This window comes from Chiloscyllium plagiosum, unplaced genomic scaffold (genome assembly GCF_037043375.1).
Source record: "Chiloscyllium plagiosum isolate Xiang-an unplaced genomic scaffold, Cpla_swu_hap1 HiC_scaffold_13, whole genome shotgun sequence".
NCBI classification, from domain to species: Eukaryota; Metazoa; Chordata; class Chondrichthyes; order Orectolobiformes; family Hemiscylliidae; genus Chiloscyllium; species Chiloscyllium plagiosum.
This window is the reverse complement of record NW_028270151.1, coordinates 65,642,241-65,666,909: the sequence shown is the minus strand read 5'-3', so window position 1 is coordinate 65,666,909 and position 24,669 is coordinate 65,642,241. Positions and strand designations below refer to the sequence as shown.

General features: G+C 39.1%; 1 protein-coding gene across 6 annotated transcripts in view; it reads right to left on the bottom strand.

The window, feature by feature from the left end:
* The window catches only part of LOC122555842 (SPRY domain-containing SOCS box protein 1-like), a 238,110-nt gene that overhangs the window by 149,792 nt on the left and 63,649 nt on the right, over positions 1 to 24,669 (bottom strand). Inside the window, exon 1 of one of the 6 annotated variants that reach the window (XM_043702036.2) lies at positions 4,691 to 4,788. The exons of 4 other annotated variants lie outside the window; for them this stretch is intronic. The gene's annotated coding sequence lies outside the window, so the exon portion shown is untranslated. One more of the 6 variants, XM_087993691.1, reaches the window with a different exon arrangement.

The window sequence follows — 24,669 nt, the reverse complement described above, 5'->3', positions numbered from 1 at the left end:
CACAGGCCCTTCTTCAGGAATGCTGCCTGACCTGCTGTGCTGTTCCAGCAATAAAGTTTCAACTTTGATCTCCAGCATCTGCAGACCTCACTTTCTCCTCGAACATTTCAATCTTCACCATTATTTCAATGAAGAACACAACCAAGTTTCTGGACGCAATTCTCAAACAAAATAAGGATGCAGTTCAATTTAATCACCTAACATGGTAATGAATTACATTAATATCACAGTCTTATTGGCTTCAGAAGCACCTGCTGTAGAATTCTAGTTTCCTCAAATCTGAAGCACGCTTTATAGTTTACTCTATTTACCCTGCCAATGAACAAGAAAACATATCAACCTGGTCAAATTGAATTGCTGTAATATTTTATGCCTGTAAAACACTCAAAAACAACTAAACTTGTCTCTTTTGGAAAGAAATAGAAATAATTTTTAAAACCAATTCAATTACAAAATAGGGAATTTACTCAGAACACCTATCAGAAATGCAGTAAAACAGAGCAACTTAATAACAGACAACTGAGGTTATGAAAGAAACATCCAAAACAGGGCACTTTGTGATTCTACTTTTAAAAATGAATACTTTTACAACAGAGCTCACCAAAATGAGGGAAATCCATGTCTGGATCAGAACCAGTACACATGAAAGGAGATTAAAAATCATTGAAGAATCATTTAAAATTCAAAAACAAAATATACCAGGCAAATTTTATGAAGACTGTTGGAAAAAGGACATGTAGCGTGTCCTTTCACGAATTTCATCAGTGTAGAAGATTGATAGTAACCATAAAGTTGAGAGATCCAGGCTCTCAATTTTACTGCAATTCATTTTGACATACTTTAAGAACAAAAAGTCTGTTCAAGGTACAAATTGTACTAGATTCAGGGGAATCTTCTCTGAAAGACAGTAAAATCCAAAAAGATTTTTTTTCCTTCATTTGTTCCTACTCTTTTGGAAGTTGTGAATTTCTTGTCAAGTAATCTCATGGTTGCCAGTTACCCATGATACCTCAGCCAGAAGGCAAGCATGACTCAATAGTGTATGCTATTAGGTATATCTAGAAAGATGCAGTATAATTTTTAAAAAGTGTCTAAAACATTGCCTGCAAATCAAATCACAAAGCCGAGCCAACTTGTATTTACTTTAATTTCTTAACCATCTGTTTGCTCTTTACAAATGAAGACAAAAATGGAAATGGAAATTCTGCATACTTTCAGATATTTTCGTTTTCATTCTCCAAGAATTCCTTTCATAACCAATGTAATTTCCTGTTCAATAACACCAAACATTTTCACCTATGACCAAGTCATCTTCCTTCATTGCTGACTCATTGGTACAAAATCAAACAGGAGATTGCCACTATCCGTTAGGCTCAGAATCCAAACAGAAATATACACAACGAGTTGTAAGAAGATTTGTAGCTCGGGTTGAAGCTATGGATGTAAGTTTGCTTGCTGAGCTGGGAGGTTTGTTTTCAGACATTTTGTCACCATACTCTGTAACATCACGAGTGTGTTTCCGGTGAAGCACTGGTGTTATGTCCCACTTTCTATTTGTGTTTAGGTTTCCTTGGTTTAATGTCATCATTTCCTGTGATGTCATTTTCCTGTTCTTTTTCTCAGAGGGTGGTAAATGGGATCCAAGTCTATGTTTGTTGATAGAGTTCCAGTTGGAATGCCATGCTTCTCGGAATTATCATGTGTCTCTGTTTGACTTGTCCTCGGACGGATGTGTTGTCCCAAAGTGGTGTTTTCCTCATCTGTATGCAAAGATACTAGTGAGAGTGGGTCATGTATTTTTGTGGCTAGTTGATGATCATGTATCCTGGTGGCTAGTTTTATGACTGTCTGTCCAATGTAGTGTTCATTACAGTTTTTGCAAGGTATTTCATAAATGATGTTCATTTTGCTTGTTGTCTGTATGGGGTCTTTTAAGTTCATTAGCTGCTGTTTAGTCTGTTGTGGGTTTGTGGGCTACCATGATGCCAAAAGGTCCAAGTAGTCTGGCAGTCATTTTAGATAAACACAAGTTCAGTCTTAAACATTGCACGTAGGTCGTGAAGTTGCCTCACATGCACCCACAAACAAAAATTAACATTCCTGATCTTCTCCAATTCAATCTTGATTCAATATTCAGCTGGGTTCAACACATATCAAATGAAGAGAAGGGCCTCCACTAGACTTTTGCCACCTAACCTTAAACTTGTTGAAGTTAAGCCACAACATGCATGACTATCTTGGCTGGGATAAGCAAATCCAATGCAAACAATCAGAATTCCTGTAATACCAGTTGAATTAATTTAAAGAGCACTCAGGACACATTCTGCTTCAGGTATTCTTTGTTGTGTTTGAAGGAAGAGCTAGTTTCTTTCCTGTGATCTAATATGTACCAATTTTAAAACATGATTAATATAAAAAGAGAAACTATTTTGATCATTTATTTCCCAAAATATCCAAAATTTCACCCTTAAGAACGTCTGCAGCAGCTTCCCCTCCACTCTATACCTCATCATTCTTGACCAGAAATCCATGTAGTTTCATATACACAGACATTTACAGCACAGAAGGAAGCCATTCAGTCCACTATGTCTTTGCCAGTCAATGCAGACCTGACTCTAGTAATCAAGTTTTCTAGCATTTGACCCATAGTTCTGGAGGCTGTTGCTCCACAAGTGAAAATCAAAATACCACTTAAGTGGTGAGTGTTTCTGATGCAATCATCCTTTCAGGCATTGAGATTGAGACTCACACCCTCTGATGAACAAAGTTCTCCTTGACAGTCTTTTATCTCAGAGCTTCAATCCATGCTCCCTGGTTATTGACCCCACTACAAATGGAAAAAACACATTTCCAATCCACTGATGCCCCTCATCTTACCAATCTCTTATCAGGTCTCCTCAAACTTGGTTTCTCAAAAAGAAGATAACCCCAGCCAATCCAAATGTTTCCTCATGGTTCATTTCCTCTAATCTGGACAGTATCCCAGTAAATTTCTTCACACATTCTTGTTTAAGAATGAGCATTGACCAGCAGTCAAAATAAACAGGTCCTATCAATCCCTCACTACTTTTGAAAAGTAAAACTTCTTTAACCTTTAAAAGATGAAACATTCCCTAAAAAAGGTTTAATTTTAAAAAGATTGGCCACTTAAAGTAGAAGCACATCTTTTGTGTAATGTGGTGACTCGACCACACATTGTACTCCAGTGCTGGATTTACTGAAGTTTTATCCAGTTCTAACAAAACTTCCTTGCTCTTGTATTCTTTTTTATTCATTCATGGGATGTGGGTGTCAGTCGCCAGGCCAGCATTTTTTTTGCCTGGCCCTAATTGCCCAGAGGGCAGTTAAGATTTAGATTTAGATTAGATTACAGTGTGGAAACAGGCCCTTCGGCCCAACAAGTCCACACCGACCCGCCGAATCGAAACCCACCCATACCCCTACATTTACCCCTTACCTAACACTACAGGCAATTTAGTATGGCCAATTCACCTGACCCTGCACATCTTTGGACTGTGGGAGGAAACCGGAGCACCTGGAGGAAGCCCACGCAGACACGGGGAGAACGTGCAAACTCCACACAGTCAGTCGCCTGAGGCGGGAATTGAACCCGAGTCTCTGGTGCTATGAGGCAGCAGTGCTAACCACTGTGCCACCGTGCCGCCCACAAAGAGTCAACCACATTGCTGTGGGTCTGGAGTCACATACAGGCCAGATCAGGTAAGGTTCTATGCTATTCATATCTTTCAGAACAAGTTACTTCAAAATACATTTAGAAAAATCATACAGGCTTTGAGTCATTTTCAGAATGTCAGATTACACCACTAAGACTTGCAAGTTAAATTTGTGCCTTTTAAACAGCTAATGCAGTCCTCACAATAGCTGCAGGTCAAATAGCTGAGATACAAATAGTTCTCACTTTTTGCACACAAACATTGCTGCAGCAATCATAAATAAAACCTTGGTAATCAGTGTATCCTTCACGAGCTAGAGATAAAACAAACCTTGCCAAATTCATTTTAATAATGGTCAACACCCTGTTTGACTCATGAACCTCTGACATGAGTGTCTTGCACTACCATTTGGGATGATGATCACCAGGTTACAGGTTTGAGCTAATAACAGGACTCATCTTTACAATGAAAAAGCCAAACAAATGCCAAAGGTAAATGTCATTACAGTTCATATCCAGTAACTAGTTGTATTAATCTTCATTTCCAAACAAAACTGCACGTGTGATGAAGATTAGCTTTTGAAAGGATAATGTTAGATTAAAAATACTCACCCTAATAACCATTATTTCTGAACTGAATTAGAAGGTGCGCACACAGCCTGTCCACAGAAACAGACCTAACTTGTTAGCATACTTTGCAGAAAAAACACTAACCAGGAGCAAGCACACACAGACTTAAACAGGAAAAACAGTTCCAAGAAACATAATAGGGAAAGCCAGTAGTGGAGAAAGAGAGAATGAGAAAGAGAATTCTGAACCAACTTAGCTTGCAGTGCAGAAGCTTTTGGAAATGCACATCTGTGCAGCAATCAGCAGCAAACAAACAGGGCAGAAATACTTCCTTGCTCGGTTGTAAAGCCAGGCAGGCAGATACAGATAGGCTAGTGAAAAAAAGGTTGCAGCCTCAACATCGCTTTTAAGGTGTATGTCACAGATCACTTTTGATAAAGCCTGTACCTTCCATTACTGTAAAAAGCAGCCTTGATCTGTTTAAAAGCCTTGCTTTCAGTGAGAAAAAGAACGACAGCCCAGATGGAGAAGTCTCCAGATGAAGTGAGTGCAGTGCCCTGTAAGCTGATCTAGCTGATCTCATCACATAGGGCTACTAATCCACTGATCTGGGAATGAAGAACAGATGGTGACGCCCCTTTCTCCAAACACCACACACAGGCTTGCCGCCCCAGGTCTGCAGACAGACTTAAAAGTAAATTGGTGACAGAACATTTTTCTTTATGTCATGCACACCCTGGAAACCAATATGCTCACAGAAGTCTACATGTGCACCACACTGATCACCATTTGGTCTCCATTTTAGTATTCTTAAAGCTGGACAAAGATCTTGCAACACTGAAGCCCCACTGCAGGAAGCCATCTGGGGCTGTCTGCGACACACCAGATTGGCAAGGATATGAATTGCCACCTTGAGGCCACATTGATGTGCAATACAAAAGCTGCCCATTGTTTCTACTTTGAGAGGCGTCACAGGAATCTAATTACAGAAGTGCACATTAGGGGAGGTTCCTTCAGCCAGCAGACGTCAGGACAGATGGCAAACAATAAAACGAGAGCAGAATGTGAACGATGTATTCCAAGTAGCAATAGATTATATTCGGAAACAAAAACATTCCAATTAATTTGATAAACATATGTTTAAGAATGAACATGGGCCAGCAGTCAAAATAAAATGCCCTATCAATCCCTCACTGCTTTCAAAAGAGTAAAATTTGTACTACCTCTCTTTTAAAAGAGGAAACTTCCCCTAAAAAGTTCAACTTTAAAAAGATTGGCCACTGAAAGCAGAAGTACATTCTTTTACCTTTAAAATGTCTTGAAAGAAAATTGTCTGCACTTAAGTATTTATAAAACAACTTGAAGACAAATATGCCTGTATTTGTGATGACAAAGAGGAAAACAAAAACAAGCATTGCTTACCTTGAATGGTTATTAAAAAATTAAGTCTAAAAATCCTTACTATGTATTGTGCAAATTACAAACATATCCACAAACATATCCAATTAAATTTTTAAGGTTACTCCACCAGGAGTTAATGTTCCTATACTTATTCCAAATAATGTGTTGCAATGCAACACTCAGCACTGAAATATATAACATTTCAGTTATTAGCATTAAGTGAGTTTCTTAGGCAATGCATTTTTGATGGTCTACTTATCACATTAAATTTGGGAAGAACAAGGAGGGGGGGACAATGAGGCTGAGACAGACAGGTTATACAATTATACAGCACATATGGTGCATCACAAATCAGTTAGATTGCCTGTCATGTGCAACTAATCTTTGGATTGATGCCAAAGCACCTGCAAGGATAAGTCTGGGTCATCATTTTAAGAGTGAAAGGTTGTATATGAAAATCTATAGCAAATGGTGGATCACCAGGTGCACTGCAGACCATTGCACCAAATGTGCATAACACCTGAATAACTAATTAATTAGATGTTCTACAAATCATCTATCCCGATGGTTGGATTCACAAAGATTTTAAAATTCTTAAGCCACACATTTTGAAAATAAAAGCATGTCAGCCAAACACTTGTAATCTACAGAAGATGCAATGCAACTGTAAAATAAACACTGAATATGTCACAAAACCACTTATGATTTATGATTATTACTGGACGGAAGGAAATCAAGCAATGGGAAGTTATCATAATTCACATTTGCTACAGACCAGTGTCTTTGCACAATCCATAATTTGCACTTCCTATAACATAAAAGTGGAATCTCAAACTATTCACTGCAACAAATTACGGAGTTTACTGAAATGTTCTATCAGTTTTAATTTAATTAAACACATTTTAAAACTCCCTTTCTTTAGGCTGCACTAAATATAAAAAATTTTTTAATTGTGCACATTTGTTGCTACCTAACAGCTTAATTCACAGTGCACTGAACTAGAATTGAGACAAATACACTAGTAAATATGGATCTTCGTCTTTTGCTATGGTGGTCACGAGTTGATGACCGCAATTAAAATATGCGGTTACCTATCATTGATGTTGCAGCTAGGAGTTCTAGTTACGGAATAAGGGAGCAAGAGAGCATCACAGAACACAATTAAAACTGGCAAGGAGAAGGGGCAGTCAGTCAGGACTTATTCTCCCTGGACTTTGTTAGTTCAAGTAGCAACCCTCAAAGCACTGGATACTGCAAAGACTATTGCCCTAACAACATTCTGGCAATAGTACTCAAGACGAGTGCTCCAGAACGTGCCGCTCCCCATCCAAGCTCTTCCTGTACACAGTTACAACAATGGCATTTAACTTGACAACATGGAAATTTGCCCAGGTATGTCCTGTACAGAAAAAATAGGATAAATCCAACCCAGCCAATTAATGCCCCATCAGTCTACTCTTGATCATCAATCTTTACTTTGAATATATTAAGCAGCTCAACATCTAGAGTCAAGAATCCCAAAGAATCAATCCCCAGAGCGTAGAAGTTTCTCATCTCGGTCCAAAATGGCCATCCATTGTCCTGACATTATAATACCCTCATTCTAATCTTGCAGAAGGGAAAACAGAGTCTCTTACCAACTATTCTATTAAACCAACGAGGCAAGTCATGTGATATAACATTTGCTGGCCTGCAGAAAGCTTCTGTTACATATTGATTTTTTTTTAACACTAGGGAATCATGGACTATGGAAAGAGAGTGGGAAAATACACAAAACGGTTGAAGCTAAGCAATGGTCTTAATAAAGGGCAAAGCTGGTTTGAAGTACCATATAGCCCAGTTGTATTCCTACCTTTACGTGAAAAGCTTGCATGCACTACTTTGCAATGTTGCTAGAAATGCCCATGTTTTCTGCTGTTCAGATCGACAAACCGAGCCGTTTTCCATCAGCTAGGCAGCAAGGAGTTTCTGGGACAGCCCAGGCTATACTGCAATGATCATAAAGACTGGCTGGCTGACATCCAAGTTAAAAGTAGGCTTCAAATGCCACACCAGAAAGTGTACACAAGACAGCAGGATTTAACTGTGCTTTTATTCATACATGCACAGCTGTTTGCTTTTCATTATACAATTATTAAATAGAAAGGGGGAACCACCTCTTTTGCAAGGAAAATGAAGGAAGAAAAACAATTCATAATATTCATGACTCACATTAGATAGTTTGAGTTATTGAGCATCAGATAATATTTTTGTTTACATAGCATGCCACAGATCATGACAGCCTCTTTCAATTCACAATTATTGATTTTTAATCTTATTATGCAAAGTTAACACCATTTAAACAGACTTTGCTTTTCTGTAATACAAATACTCCAGGATATGTTTTGAATATTTTACATTGTAAGTGCAACTACACTGAACTCTTAAATCTCAAGAAGCTGAAGACCTTCTTCTCCCCAGGTCACAAGTCACAGTCTATTTCTGATCATGAAACACTACAATCACATTTTATGCCAAGACAATTCTTTCTTTTTTTTCCCATTTACATGATAACAAGTCTTCAATACACCATACATTGAAAGAAGCCCCACAAGTAAAGAACTTCGTGCAGCAATGATCCACTCTGGTTAGTGATCCTAATTGTGAACTCACTAATCATGTTAGTATAAGTATTATTGTCTTCAGATAACCAGGATCTGAAATAGCTCTCGTTGTCAAAAGAAAAGCTTCAACATGGGGATTGTAAAATGAACAGAACACTTGTCTGACATCATTGCACAATGTATCATACAACAATCTGAACATCAGAAAACAGTTGAAGACAATGCAAGCATGGTTAGGGCTGGAAAATGCTAGCTGCTTTGTTAAATTATTCGTAAAGAAGAGATAAACTAAATGTAAATTTGGGGTGGCACAATTCATTGCTGCCTGCAGTCATGTATCAAGTAGCAATCAATTGACCAGCCACATGGAAAGCAGCAAGAAATACACCGAAAGAAGCTGCAGTAGTTTTAGTCTGAAGTGGGATTGTTTCTACCTTATGGGAAACAGACAACATAATATTGTTATAATAGGAATTCATTTTGTGGAGTCAAAGTTAGGGAGAATGGAGCAGCTGCTTATTACTATATCTGAACAAGAGATTGATCGGTCGACACAAGGTGGCAAAAGTGGAAAGCCTATCCCATTCTCCAGCATGAACATTGGTCAGCTTTATGAACATAGTTAAATTAATGATTCTTCTGTACAATAAGTGACTGAAATTTTAATGGACATGGCATAAGTAACAGACCTTTCAGAGCTATGTTTTCTACCAAAAATATGTCCACATCCTCTCCTCACATTACTGTAGGTTCATAGAATCCCTAGTGTGGAAACAGGCCATTTGGCCCAACAAGGACACACCAACCCTCTGAAGAATAAACCACCAAAACTCATTCCCTATCCTATCACTCTACCTTTCCCTGACTAATGTACCTAACCTACACATCCCTGAACACTGTGGGCAATTTAGCATAGCCAATTCACCTAACCTGCACATCTTTGGACTGCGGGAAGAAACTGGAGCACCCAGAGGAAATGCACGCAGATACGGAGACAATTTGCATACTCCACATAGACAGACAGTCGCCCAAGGCTAGAATCGAACCCAGGTCCCTGGTGCTGTGAGATAGCAATGCTAACTACCGAGCCACCAACAGTTGTTGGGGCTTGGTTCCTGTAGAGAAGTGAGGAATCATTCACATATAAATGCTAGTGGACTATAGATAAATCAGAGCAGAACAATTGAACCTAATATTTTCCCCCATACCCACACAGATCTATCAGAGATTGGCAAATAATGATCAGATGTGAGATGGCAGATTGAATTTTCTGTACTCTAATCAAATGATGCAGATAACTACAGCAAGCCAACAACCCACTCAGTTGAAAATCAGGTTCCATAGCCAACATTAAGATCTTCATTGTCTGCATGTTTCAGCTACTTCACAGGATTGTAATTTGCCATTTTCAGACATCCAGCACCACCACTTCTGTAGTACGGGCTGACTAGGGATAGTCAACATGGCTTTGTGCATGGGAAATCATGTCTTACTAATGTGATTGAGCTTTTTGAAGTAGTAACAAAGAGGATTGAGGAGGGCAGAGCTGTGGATGTGATCTATTTGGACTTCAGTAAGGCATTTGACAAGGTTCCTCATAGTAGACTGGTTAACAAGATCAGATTTCATAAGATACGGGGAGAACTAGCCATTTGCATACAGAACTGACTCAAAGGTAGAAGACAGGGGGCGATGGTGGAGGGTTGTTTTTCAGACTGGAGACCTGTGACCAGTGGTGTGCCACAAGGATTGGTGCTGGCTCCGCTGCTTTTTGTCATTTATATAAATGATTTGCACGCAAACATATGAGGTATAGTAAGTAAGTTTGTAGATGACACTAAAATCGGAGGTGTAATGGATAGCTAAGAAGATTATCTCAGTACAATGGGATTTCGATCAGATAGGCCAATGGGCTGAGGAGTAGCAGATGGAGTTTAATTTAGATAAATATGAGGTGCTGCATTTGGAAAGGCAAATCAGAGCAGGACTTAGCCACTTAAGGCCCTGGGGAATATTGCTGAACAAAGAGACCTTGGAGTGCAGGTTCATAGTTAGTTGAAAGTAGAGTTGCAAGTAGACAAGATAGTGAAGACAGTATTTGGTACGCTTTCCTTTATTGGTCAGAGCATTGAGTTCAGGTCATGTTGCAGCTGTACAGGACATTGGTTAGGCCACTGTTGGAATATTGCATGCAATTCTGGCCTCCTTCCTATCGGAAGGATGTTGAGAGAGACTTGAAAGGTTTCAGAAAAAATTTACAAGGATGTTGCCAGGGTTGTAGGATTTGAGTTGTAGAGAGGGGCTGAATACGCTGGGGCTGTTTTCCCTGGAGCATCAGAGATAGAGGTTTATAAAATCATGAGGGCATGGATAGGATAAATAGACAAGGGTTCTTTTCCTGGGGGGTAGGGGAGTCCAGAATTAGAGGGCATAGGTTTAGGGTGAGAGGGGAAAGATTTACAAGGCACCTAAGGGGTAACTTTTTCACACAGAGTGGTGTGTGTATGGAACGAGTTGCCAGAGGAAGTCGTGGAGGCTGGTACAATTACAACATTTAAAAGGCATCTTGATTGGTATATGAATAGGAAGGGTTTGGAAAGATATGGACCAAGTAGGACTAGATTAATTTGGGATAGCTGATTGGCATAGACGAATTGGACTGAAGGGTCTGTTTCCGTGCTATATACATAGTCATAGAGATGTACAGCATGGAAACAGACCCTTTGGTCCAACCCGTCCATGCTGACTAGATATCCCAACCCAATCTAGTCCCACCTGCCAGCACCTGGGCCATATCCCTCCAAACCCTTCCTATGCATATACCCATCCAGATGCCTTTTAAATGTTGTAATTGTACAAGCCTCCACCACTTCCTCTGGCAGCTCATTCCATACACGCACCACCCTCCGCGTGAAAAGGTTGCCCCTTAAGTCTCTTTTATATCTTTCCCCTCTCACCCTAAACCTATGCCCTATGACTTGAAACAATGGAAATATGATACTGGAAGCACTAAAATCAGTCAGTACGTGAGGAAAGAGTAGAAAATATTATTTTAGAGGTTGCCTCTTCATCTGCTGTGAAATAGAACTTTGCAAAAATTAACAATAACCATATGAATAATAAAATCCAGTGGTTCAGGCCAATTGTGTCCAATTTTATTAAACATTTTAGATATCCATGATTTAGTAACATGATCTCATCTTTCCAGTATCAAAATCTTTTTTCCTACATGGCAGTGATTTTAAAATGGGTTGCCATAATACATTCATATTGTGACAACTGTCCAAGTGTGCTGTAAAACTTTGTACAACGGAAACATAAATAAATGTAAAACAAATATTGGCTCATCTTAAACAAAATTCTATCCAACCAAAATTACAACTTAAAAAAAAAACTTTTGATTCTGAAATAGGAATATTCTCAATGTGGTCAAAGGGCAAAATAGACAACATGACAAAGGTGGTGTACCATGGAATTGTTTACCTCAATGCAGTGTTTCTGAAAAATGTTGGAAATCACCATCATATGACATTGGATGGTGCACTGGTATTACTGAATTGGCTAAAGGAACTGCTTGCATACTGTGGGATGAGAACAAAGCACATGCAAGTTTGCTCCAGGCCTTCCAGAAAAAAAAACCACCTTAAGGTATCTTAGGGAGCTGCCATCAAATGACGCAAACAACTTGTTGGTAAATGCAAAACATGACATTTAAACGCATCACAGGGGCAACACAGCCATTTTCTGGAGAATGTAGAGACAATGGCGACTCTACAAAGGATCCATTTACAAGAAACTTGACAAAAGGTCAATGCAAAAATCTATATTAATGTTCTAAAGCACTAATTTAGCTATATATCAGTTACTTTAATAACCTGGAATGAACTGTGAGTACATTGTAGTCAAATTTGCTGACAATACAAAGATAAATGGGAAAGCAAGTTGCGAGGCTGCCACAAATAGTATACAAACTGATATGCATTGGTTAAGTGAGTACTGACAGACTGAATATATTGTGGGAAACTGAAGTTGCCAATTTTTTTTTTAAGAAGAATGGAAAAACAAAATATAGAATTTAAACTATGAGTGAGACTTCAAACTGCTGTGGAAGAGAATTATGAGCATCCTCAGATAATTAAGCAATCCATGTCCTAATATAGTAAGACCTGGACAATAGCTGGGTTTAGACTGACCAGTGGCAAGTAATATAAACGAACCACAAGTGCCAAGCAATATCTGTCTCTTAGTGGAGGTGGTCAATCTAACCACTACCCTTTAACATTCAACAGCCTTACCATCACAGAATCCCTCAATATAAATATCGTGGGGCTACCACTGATCAGAAATCGAACTGGACCTGCCATATAATTATGGCTATAAGATCAAGACAAAGGCTTGGAATCCTGCAGTGAATAACACACTTACCAACCCCCACCCCCCTCATAGCCGGTCCACCATTTACAAGCCACAAATAACAAGTGCAATGGAATATTTCCCAATTGCTTAGATGAGTGCAAATCCAACAACACACAGGAGCCTGGACAAAGCAGCCCCCTATTTGGCACTTTATGCTTAAATATTCCATTCCTCCACCATTGATTTTCAGTCACAGCCATGTATACTACTATCTATAAGACGTAATACTAAAATTCACCAAGGTTCCATGCACATGGCACTACCTTCGATAACGACATGGGCAACGAAAACGTGGGACACATCACACCTGTAAGTTCCACTCCAAGACACCCATCATCCCAACTTGGAAATATGTCAACATCCTTCAGAGTCACTGGGTCAAGACCCCAGAATACACTCCCTGTCTGTTTGTGAACATATATCAAACAGACTGCTGTGATTTAAGGTGGCTGCTCATTACCACCTTCTCAAGGGTAATTGGTGTGGGCAGTAAATGCTGATCCAGCCAAAACCACCTACAGACTGTTAGTATTAAAATAATCCTGCTGTACTGCAGCCTTCTTCATTTTAAGAAAGATTCTGCTCCTCTACTTTTCCTGCCAAAGTGCATAATGTCAGATTTTCCTATATTATACCCCATCTCCCAAGAGTTTGCCCACTCACTTGGTCTATCTATATTCCTCTATAGAATGCCGGTGTCATTTCACCACCTGCCTTCCCATCTATTTGTGTAATTAACAAACTTAGCAACGGACTTCCCTCAAATTTACTGAATCAAATTGTAAATATTTGCAGGCCCAGCATTCATCTGAGACACTCCATTAGTTGCAGGTAGCCATCCTGATAAATGCTCCCCTTACCCAACTCAGTCTTATGTTTGTTAGCTGATTCTCTATTCATGCCAGTATCATCCAAAACACCAATAGCTCTTATGCTAAGTAGTGTTGTGTGGTATCATGTTAAAAATGTTTGAAATCCAAGTATATTACATCGACTGATTCTCATCTACTCTACCTGTTACCTCAAAAAATTCTAATAAATTTGTCAAGCATGATTTCCCCTTCATGAAGCAATGCTAACTCTGCTTGATTATATTGTGTAATTCTAAATGCACTGCTATTGCATCTTTTATTCTAAACTTTTCTCAACGACTGGCCTTTTTGTTTTGTTTCCTTCCTTTAATAAATAAGCACATTACATTGGAAAACTGTCAATTGTCTCAGACTTGTCAATAGTTCTTGGATTCTTGATAAGTTACTACCAGTGCATCTACTACCTCAGTCGCTACATCCTTTAATATCCTAGGGGGCAACCAACTATGTCCCAGGGAGTTATCATTCTTTATTCTCATTTGTTTTACCGAGTACTTTTGCTCAAACAATAGTTATTTATTCCCTCACCCCATTTGCTCCTTGACTTTTTTTGGAATATTTTTGGAATGTTATTAGTTTCTCATACAATGAAGACTGATGAGTATTTATTCATAACTTGGCCATTCCCTAGTTATCCATTACTTTCTGTGCCTCATTCACGACGGTTACGAATTTAAGACGGAGATAAAAGAGGAATTTCTTCTCTCAGGAGTGCTAAGTGTCTTTGGAACTCCTTACCAGAGAGCGCAGTGGAGTCAGAGTCCTTCTGTATGCTTAAGGTTGAGAAAGACAGATTCTTGATCAGAGGAATCAAGAGTTGCAGGGGAAAAAGCAGATCAGCCATGATCCTATTGAATGGCAACACAGGGTTCAGGTGCCAAATGCCTACTCCTATTCCTGTTTAGGCCTCTTAAACCATAAGACCATATGTTCACTTTGGCCTCATTCTTCCTTTTTCAATGGTTAAAGAAGTTCTTAATGCTTGTTTCACTGTTACTTGCTAGTTCAAAGTTTATTTTCTCAATTTAAAAAAATTCTTTGATAACTTTAGAACTTTCCAAATCCTCTGGTTTATCACTAATCTTTGATAAATTGAAGAAAAATAATTTGATAATATATCATTAACTTCTTTGCTTAATCCAGATTTGTTTGTCACTTTCTTAGAACCTTCTTCCTTACCAGGATATAGTTTGCTGAGTCATGAGCTATTTTCTTAAACATCTTCCATTTCGCTTCAACTCTTTTTTTTCTGCTTTCTCTTTTTTTCTCTGACACAAGTATTTCCCATATTTAATTTGATCTCCGTAAAGAAAACAAAACTGTTTTTGCTATTCTCTGGAGTCTGTGAAAATTCTTAAATGTGATTGGCTGGTTGGACAGCTTAATGACATTAATCCAGCTCCATGTTGGAAATATCCAGTAAAGGATGTTGTAATCAGTTACTGTATCACTCTACAGAGAGCTAGTGAAATTCCCATCAGAGACTTCTCAGCAAGACTCAGTGGTCAATAGCAAATGCCTTGGCTTCATCAAGCCAGGTGTATGCACTATAGTACATAATGGGAGATTCACTAGTAAACCAGAGTGATTAACCTCATGGACTACCCTTTTTGTGCAATTAAAGTAAACTAATTATTGCCATGGAATTGAAAGTGTATCAACTGTCATGAAAGTGGTATTGAGTCAGCTGTCTTAGTATTACAATATAAACTTAAAGATTTTGGAATATGCTACATTGGGCGGCACGGTGGCACAGTTGTTAGCACTGCTGCCTCACAGCGCCAGAGACCCGGGTTCAATTCCTGCCTCAGGCGACCGACTGTGTGGAGTTTGCACGTTCTCCCCGTGTCTACGTGGGTTTCCTCCGGGTGCTCCGGTTTCCTCCACACAGTCCAAAAAGATGTGCAGGTCAGGTGAATTAGCCATGCTAAATTGCCCATAGTGTTAGGTAAGGGGTAAATGTATGGGTGGGTTGCGCTTCGGCGGGTCGGTGTGGACTTGTTGGGCTGAAGGGCCAGTTTCCACACTGTAATCTAATCTAAATTAAAATGTTAAGAAAGGCAATGGCCTGGTGATATGATCACCAGACTATTAATCCAGAAACTCAGCTCATGTCCTGGGAACCTGGATTTGAATCTCACCATAGCATATGGTGGATTATGAATTCAATAATAATCTGAAATTAAGAATCCACTGGTGACCATGAAACCATTGTCAATCATCAGGAAAAACCCACCTCATTCACCAATGCCGTTCAGGGAAGGAAATCTGTCCTCCTCACCTAGCACGGAGTCACACCAATATGGTTCATTCTTAGCTGCCCTTTGAAATGCCGAGCAAGCTACTCAGTTTAAGGGCAAATAGGGACAAGCAACAAATGCTGGCCAGCCAGTAATGCCAACATCCCAGGGATCAAAAAGCTATTTAAAAATTGTGACAGTTACAGAAAACTCCTTAAACTACATACATACACAGCTACACTACATTTGAAGTGAAAGAATATTGTTAAGAGAAATTATTCAATTTTTAATGTTTCAATAGTTAGCTGTTCTCAACAGACCCATGACAACTTCCAAGCAGCGAATGCGATTGCTGGAAAAGTCATTTTCATTTCACTCAAAAATCCAATTTCAATGAGGTAATTTTTATTACACATCCTGATGGTATTAACATATATCATTGAAAGCAATGGCTAATTGCACAGGAAGAGAGGCTATGCCAAATATTTGAGTACTACTTCAGCAGAAGTATTTAGGGACAAAGAGTTGACATGCTACTGCTGTTAGCTCCTAACTAAACAGGACTAATAATTTGGACTTAGATGGATAGCAGAGATCTTGAGAGATTTAGCAAGATTTTTGGATGACAAGTGAAAACCAGACAAAATGCCAACATTTGAGATGGAAAATTACACAGAATTATCTTCTGCCGGTCCAGATATTTCAAGTCAGTTTAAGAAAAGCAATCTAAATTACTCGATGGGTCATTGCTCAAAGGGGCAAGAAATATTCCATCAGCCATCTCAGTCATTTTACAAGGCTACATTTGAAAATAAACTGTCATTATGTTCCACATTTTTCTCTATGCCTGGAAATTTCTCACTCTTCCCAGGGAAAGATATGATTTGAAGGCGACAGTGGTGGACAAAGTTAAAAATCACAACACCAGGTTATAGTCCAGCCAGTTTATTTGGAAGCAGTAGCTTTCGAAGTGCTGCTTCTTTTCCATTATTGTCACATCCTACGAAGGAAGACTGAATTTAAATAAAAGTGAAAACACAAACCAAAATTTATTTTTTAAAACCGCAGATTCTTGCAACAAAAACCAATGCATTATCCACCTGAAATATCTACATGATCTTAGTTACAAATAAACAATGTTGATAAATAACTGTTTTCCGGAGCCTGTACTTTAGTAGCTTTTAAAGAATGAATCACAATTTGAATATTGCTACTCAATTCAATGTCAATTTAGAAAAACTAAAAATGATTAGAATTCACCATATCTGACTACATTGACAGCCAGACTTAACAAGGGAGCTGTCAAGCTTCTAACAGCATTTCGATAACCCATTCAGAAACCAATGTTTCCACAAAGCACTTGAGGCTTCTTGGTTTTTTGAAGCTGCTGTCCAAGTCTAAAACTGAAAACTTGTTAAGACACAAGACAAAGCAGAAAACTCAAACATTTGGGGCAGTTAATAGATGCATTGTTTCATGGAAAATCTTATCTTTACCACATCTTCACAGACCAAAATGTAAGCACCAGATTCTGTTCTGCTCTACACCACAGAGAATTTTAGTTCCATGTGTTACTCTTCAAATTGTGTAATTTAATTCTGCAAATTCTATAATTTATACAAGATGGCAGCAGTGGGGTGGGCAGCGTCCGGGCTCCTGACCCCAAGGCTCATCCATTGTCTGCTTTTCTTTCCTCCTTTTCTCATTTCTTTTTATTGTTTGCTTCTACTTGATAGCTTGGTCATGGCAGCAACAGCACTGAAGAGGAAGTTGGCTTCAACAGGTCTGGAGTGTTGGGCAAGGCAGCTGGTGAACCCAGAGCAGGACCTGGCAACGGTGTTACGGAGGGGGCTGGCATGGGACATGGTATTGGCAAGACAGGCCCAACAGTGAAAGATATCAGCAGAGGAGCAGTGACTAAGACATTTCATAGAGCTCCTACAGTGTGAAAGCAGGTTCTTTGGCCCATCGCGTCCACACTGACCCTCCAAAGAGCATCCCACCCAGTCCCAGCACACCTCCCCAATGTACCCCTGCATTCCCCATGGCTAACCCATCTAGCCTGCACACTATAGTCAATTTAGCATGGTCAATCGACCTGAATTGCACATCTTTGGACTATGGAAGGAATCCGAAGCACCTGGTGGAAACCTACACAGATGCAGGGAGAATGCACAAACTCCCACAGGCAGACAGTCCCCCAAGACTGGAATCAAACCCGGGTCCCTGAGGTGGTGAGGCAGCAGTGCTAACCACTGAGTTACCATGCCGCCCTAGTTGAGTATGCACTGGTGGCAGCAGGGTCATGGGCTTTAAGCTATATCTTTTGACATTTTTTTAATTATTCTTAAACAAGTCAAAACAGCACCAGATCATGTCAACAGTAGGAGCTTTTCACTGTAAAGTACATTCATTTCAAGAATGTTTTCAGGAGCAAGAGATGTGGTAAGTTCATACTTATTACACAGCCCTATCCAACCCAAGATTATGATTGAGGGGTTGGGTTTCTTCTCCTTGAATCACAAGAGGACTTGAAGGAATGATGCTGCCTTGATGTTGAGATTCCCAATTTCAAACTGGCGAAGGTGAGAGGATAACTGCCAAAGTGTGCAACTTGAGGGGAAGGTGTTCCCAAAATGTTGCTTAATTTGGTCTTTTTCAGTGCTCAAGGTCAAGGAGTTAGGGGGTGCTGCTGAAACAAAAAGCTGGTAAACTAAATTCAATGGCTGACTGTCAAGCCATTTTTAAGGTGATAAATAATGTTAATGACATCACAACTCGATAATTTGGTCATCAACAATGGAGGCCAAATTTAGCAGATAACCAGACATCAAGATGAATCAAAAAGTTAGCTATTTGTTCACCTCAGTGGGCCAGAAAATGTTCTATCGAAGTAGCTTTAAAGCTTCATGTCAAACAGTTACATTCTTTGGAGCAAGACATCACTGGTAGACATCATAATAAACTTAATTTTACATTTTGTTTGATACATGAACAGAAATTTCAAGAGGTAACAAAACCAAATCTTCTCATTTTAAGGTTGTCATTCTCATTGCTTATCCTTATGAATGAAAAAAAAACTTCCGCAAGTTTAATAGAAAATAAAAAAAATTGAATAATCCACACTTGGAATTATAACATTTGTTTCAAAGCAATTCGACGGAAATATGGTTTTCATCTTAAAAACACGCCAAGTACCAAAAGATATGAGGAGAATCAGGCCATTCAACCCACTGACTTTTCTCCATTTGATCATTTTCTCAACCCTATTCTCCTGCATTCTCCCTGTAACCCTTCATCCCCTTACCAACCAAAGACCTATACATGACTTGGCTTCCACAGCCTTCTGCAGCAGAGGTCCACAAATTTGTCCTGACTTCCCACATGAACTGATTTTTGTGCAACCATTTACAGTCAAAGTGTGGGGTGCTGGAAAAGCACAGCAGGTCAGGCAGCATCTGAACAGCAAAGAAATTGACATATCAGGCATAATGTTCAGTCCTGATGAAGGGCTTATGCCCGAAACATTGATTCTTCTGCTCCTTGGATGCTGCCTGACCTGCTGTGCTTTTTCAGCACCACACTCTCGACTCTGATCTCCAGCATCTGCAGTCATTGTTTTTACCCCACTGCAATATATGCATATACCTCTGCGTTATAATGGAAAAACAATGGAGTGCTACATCCCTCAAACCCATCAATGTATGTGATTATTTTGGCTTTGATTTTGCTTCAACAGGATTAAAGGTGATCATAGGGCTGATATTTTTGTGCTAGGACAAAGTGAGGACTGCAGATGCTGGAAACCAGATTCTGGATCAGTGGTGCTGGAAGAGCACAGCAATTCAGGCAGCATTATTCTTGATGAAGGGCTTTTGCCCGAAACGTCGATTTTGTTGCTCGTCGGATGCTGCCTGAATTGCTGTGCTCTTCCAGCACCACTGATCCAGCATATATTGCAGTGCCAAGCTCTTACTATTGTTGGTTAAACAAAGTTTATTCAAAGAGTTATAGATTTATAAGGCAATTTATCAATTTAAAAAAATAACACTGAATGGGTCCAAGAAGCAACTGGAGAAGTTTCTGGAGAGAAAAGTTTCTTTTTCCTTGCATTGGATGCAAGTGCTGCTGACACAGTCAACATTTATGCCCATCCCAAATTTCCCTCGAGATTGACCTTCCAGGCCATATCAGAAGAGATGAGTCAAACACATTGCTGAGTGTCTGGAGTCTCATTGGCCAGACCAGACAAGATGACAGAAGATTTCCTTTCCTCCAGCACATGAGTGAACCAGATAGGTTTTTATGACAGTCAACAACAATTACAGAGTCACCATTAGACTACCATTTTTTATTCCAGATTTTTATTAACATTTACATGTCAGAATTTGCCATGGTGGAATTTTAACCCATGTTCTTTCAGCATTATCCTGAGGTCCTGGATTACTATGTCCAGTGACATTAACACCATATTCTCACTTCCATTGTAAAGCGTTTGTGTAGAAAGTAAGCACTGAAGTTGAAATCAATTTAAAACTACTTTTGCAGCAAATTATCTTTTTACAAAAATCTTATATTCTTAGTTTGCTAGATAAGCTAAGCCTCTCAAAAAGGTTTTAGATGGGCCATTACTCACACCAAGTTCCAGAAGCTGGTCAGAAAGGTACGGTGATTATCATGGAGGATTTTAAACCATTGGGCCGAAAAATCAGAGTAGCAGAAATAGCCAAGAAGCTGAGTTCTTAGCATATTTTTGGGATAGTTTCTTAGAAAAACATGTTCTGGTGTCATAGTGTGGTGTATAGCAGAGCTGGTATTGTGCAATGAGACACGATTGATTAATTAATGACCTCAGTGAAAGCGGTCTTTGGTAGCTGTGATCATAACATAATTGCATTCAATATTAATTTAGAGAAAAGCAGGTAGGCCCAAAACTAATATTTTCAAAATAAGGTTAAACATGAGGGATGAAAACATAACTGGTTAGAACTGGCAAATTAGGTTAAAAGAGATAGTTAAGTAGAGATTCAGTGGCAAACATTTATGGGGACATTTCACAGAATGGATACATTTCAACAAGGAAGAAAAACATTGATTTAGGAGGGAGGGATTTGTAAGAGACCCATCAACCATTGTTAAGTTAGTGATAGTATCAAACTTAAAGGGAAAAACATAACAGTGCAAAAATGGATGGCAGACGCAAAAACAAAAGAGACAAGAACAGCAAAGATTGATCAAAAGGTTAATTATGGAGGGAAACAGTACAAGAGAAAGCTACCTAAAAATATAAAATCTAAGAGTTTAAAAAGACAAACATTTGTCTAATACAAAGTGAGTATTTCAAATTTGAAATGGAAACTAAAGAGATGGCAATGATCTTAATTTTGGGGATAAAAGTTGATATCAGTTAAACGTAAAATCTGAGAAATAGTGGTTAATCAGGAAATAGAAAGGAGAGATGAATACCGGAAAATTAAAATGCATTGGTTTTAAGTGCTCCAAACTCTCAAGATTTAACAAAATGGAAAATAATGAATGTAAATCCCTCATTCTAAAAAGGAGAGATAAAGCAGGAAAGCAAGGGCAAATTAACTTCCCTACTCATTGGAAGACATTAGAATCTATTAATAAAGACATTATAGCAGCACATTTAGAAAAGTTCAAGGCAGTCAGGAAAAGTCAAAATTGTTTTGTGAAAGAAATCGTAACTAATTTCTTGGAATTCCTTTGAGGAAGTAACACACATTGTGGATAAAGTGGAACTGATGGATGTACTACATTTAAAATTTTCAAAAGGCATTTGAAAAGAAGCCATATGAAGAGGTAATTGTAGAATTTAAGTGTGTACAAGAAAAGTTTCTGATTCAGTATGTGGATGTACCTACTAGAGAAGGTGCAAAACTTGACCTACTCTTGGGAAATAAGGCAGGGCAGGTGACTGAGCTGTCAGTGGGGGAGCACTTTGGGGCCAGTGACTATAATTATCTTAGTTTTAAAATAGTGATGGAAAAAGATAGACCAGATCTAAAAGTTGAAGCTCTAAATTGGAGGAAGGCCAATTTTGACCGTATTAAGCAAGAACTTTCAAAAGCTGATTCAAGGCAGATGTTCGCAGGTTAGGGGACGGCTGGAAAATGGGAAGCCTTCAGAAATGAGATAACATGAATCCACAGACAGTATATTCCAATCAGGGTGAAAGGAAAGGCTGGTAAGTAAAGGGAATGCTGGATGACTAAAGAATTTGAGGGTTTGGTTATGAAAAAGAAGGAAGCATATGTAAGGTATAGATAGGATAGATCGAGTGAATCCTTCAAAGAGTATAAAGGCAGTAGGAGTATACTTAAGAGGGAAATCAGGAGGGCAAAAAGGAAACATGAGATAGCTTTGGCAAATAGGGTTAAGGAGAATCTAAAGGGTTTTTCCAAATACATTAAGGACAAAAGGGTAACTAGGGAGAGAATAGGGGTCCTCAAAGATCAGCAAGGCAGCCTTTGTGTGGAGCCGCAGGAGATGGGGGAGATAGTAAATGAGTATTTTGCATCAGTATTTACTGTGGAAAATGATATGAAAGATATAGAATGTAGGGAAATAGATGGTGACATGTTCAAAAATGACCCTGGAGCAAAGGCTGAGGGGTTGACTCAGAGGTTTAAATAATCATGAGTGGCATGGATAGGATAAATAGACAAGGTCTTTTTCCCTGGGGTGGGGGGAGTCCAGAACTAGAGGGCATAGGTTTAGGCTGAGAAAAGAAAAAGGTAAGAGACCTACGGGGCAACTTTTTCACGTAGAGGGGGGTACCTGTATGGAATGAGCTGCCAGAGGAAGTGATGGAGACTGGTACAATTGCACCATTTAAAAGGCATCTGGATGGGTATATGAATAGGAAGGGTTTGGAAGGATATGGGTCAGGTGTTGGCAGGTGGGACGAGTTTGGATTGGGATATCTAGTCGGCATGGACAGGTTAGACTGAGGGGTTTGTTTCAGTGTTGTACATCTCTATGACCCTATGACTCTTGAAAAAAACGTTCTGGTGTAGGAAGGAACATTGACACTGACTGAAGATTAGTAAGCGAACAAGAAACGGTAGTCAGAAATTAAATGATTTTTGATTGGCAAAATACAAGTGTTATAACAAAAATCAATGCTGAGGCCTAATAATTTGTGTAAATAACTTGGATAAGGGGATTGAAGGTCTGGTTGCTAAATTTGCTGATTATACAAAGTTAGGCAAGGAAAGCAAAAGGAACATAAGGAAGCTACAGTGGGGTATGTACAAGTTGAGTAAGCGGGCAAGGAGCTGGCAAACGGAGTATAACGTCGGAAAATATGGCATTGTCCATTTTGGCAGCAAGATTGAAAAAAGCATTCTCTAAATGGAGAGATATTGCAAAGCTCTGAGATGCAGGGGGGTCTGGTTATTGTGGGTGTATGAATCACAAGAAAAGGTATAGCAAGTAATAAGGACCTTTATAGAGGTTTATAAATATTGCATGCAATTCTGGTCTCCTTCCTATCGGAAGGATGTTGTGAAACTTGAAAGGGTTCAGAAAAGATTCACAAGGATGTTGCCAGGGTTGGAGAGTTTGAGCTATAGGGAGAGGCTGAATAGGCTGCGGCTGTTTCCCCTGAAGCAATATTCCAACAGTGGCCTAACCAATGTCCTGTACAACCGCAACATGAGTCTTTGATTATTTTTAAGACAGAAGTAAATAGATCCATAGTAATGAAATGGGTGAAAAGTTATCAGGCATAGATGGCAACGTGTAACCAGATCAGCCAAGATATTACTGAATGGCAGAGTGGACACAAGATGCCGAGTGGTCTATTTTGAATTAAAATTTCCCTCACCATCGATTTTACATTTTCAAGCTCCACAGCCTTCTATAACATTAATTCTGGCCTCTTGAATCCCCTAATACAATTTTGCTTCGAATTATGTTTGGGATACTCTATATGCAGTTGGTATTATTGTTAATGGTGAAATGAGCATGGGTGGGGAACACAAAACATCGAGTCATAGAACTGAATGTTGGGTGGAATGTCGAAGAGACAATTGAGGCAAACCACCTGTTTGTGTTTCTGCCCATTCTATTTCACTATTTTTTATGTAAAGTGGAGCTTTTAAATACTGTCTGTCTGTCGAAATGGGTCCACTTGCAAACTTGAGGGGAAGAATTGAACCCAATGCTTTGTGTACATTGTAATACATAACCGAAAGCCACATTTTTGCAATTGGCTTTTCAGCTCAATATGTTTAAGCAACCAAACTTTAATCCAGACTAATTCAGAATAGAACATGTGACCAGCCAGCTATAATAACATTTTGCAAAACCATTTCAGCTCACCTTTACTGCTGTGAACAGTTCTTTACCTGAACAGAACCTCATGCTTTAGACTGGGCAGTTATACACACTCCTCAGCACAAAGCATAGAAATGATATACCAATGAGGATTATATATCCCAAATTGAGCTTTAGCCACTAAAACTAAATATTTGTCGAAAAACCTTCAGCATAGTTGGGTTGAACAGCAGCAGTGCAAGGCCACACAGAGATAATCTCTCACAGATGCTGCTTAAAACTGTAACCAGGACAGGGTGAACTTCTTCAATTTTGAATTTCCAAGCAATTTGCTACTATTGACACTATCATTGACTTCAGCTAACAAAAATGTTACTGTCCCTTGTACACATATTTCACACTGAGGTCTGCATTCCTTAGAGATTAGAATTGAGCCAGCCATTCAGCTCTCTACTGCTCATCTACAAGTACCTTTATTAAGTAATAATCAGGGACAGCTTCTTCCAGGGCCTCATCTTCTGGTACTAAAAAGTACCCAAAGAATACACATGACCACATGAGCAAAATAATGCACATGTGAATTCGAAATG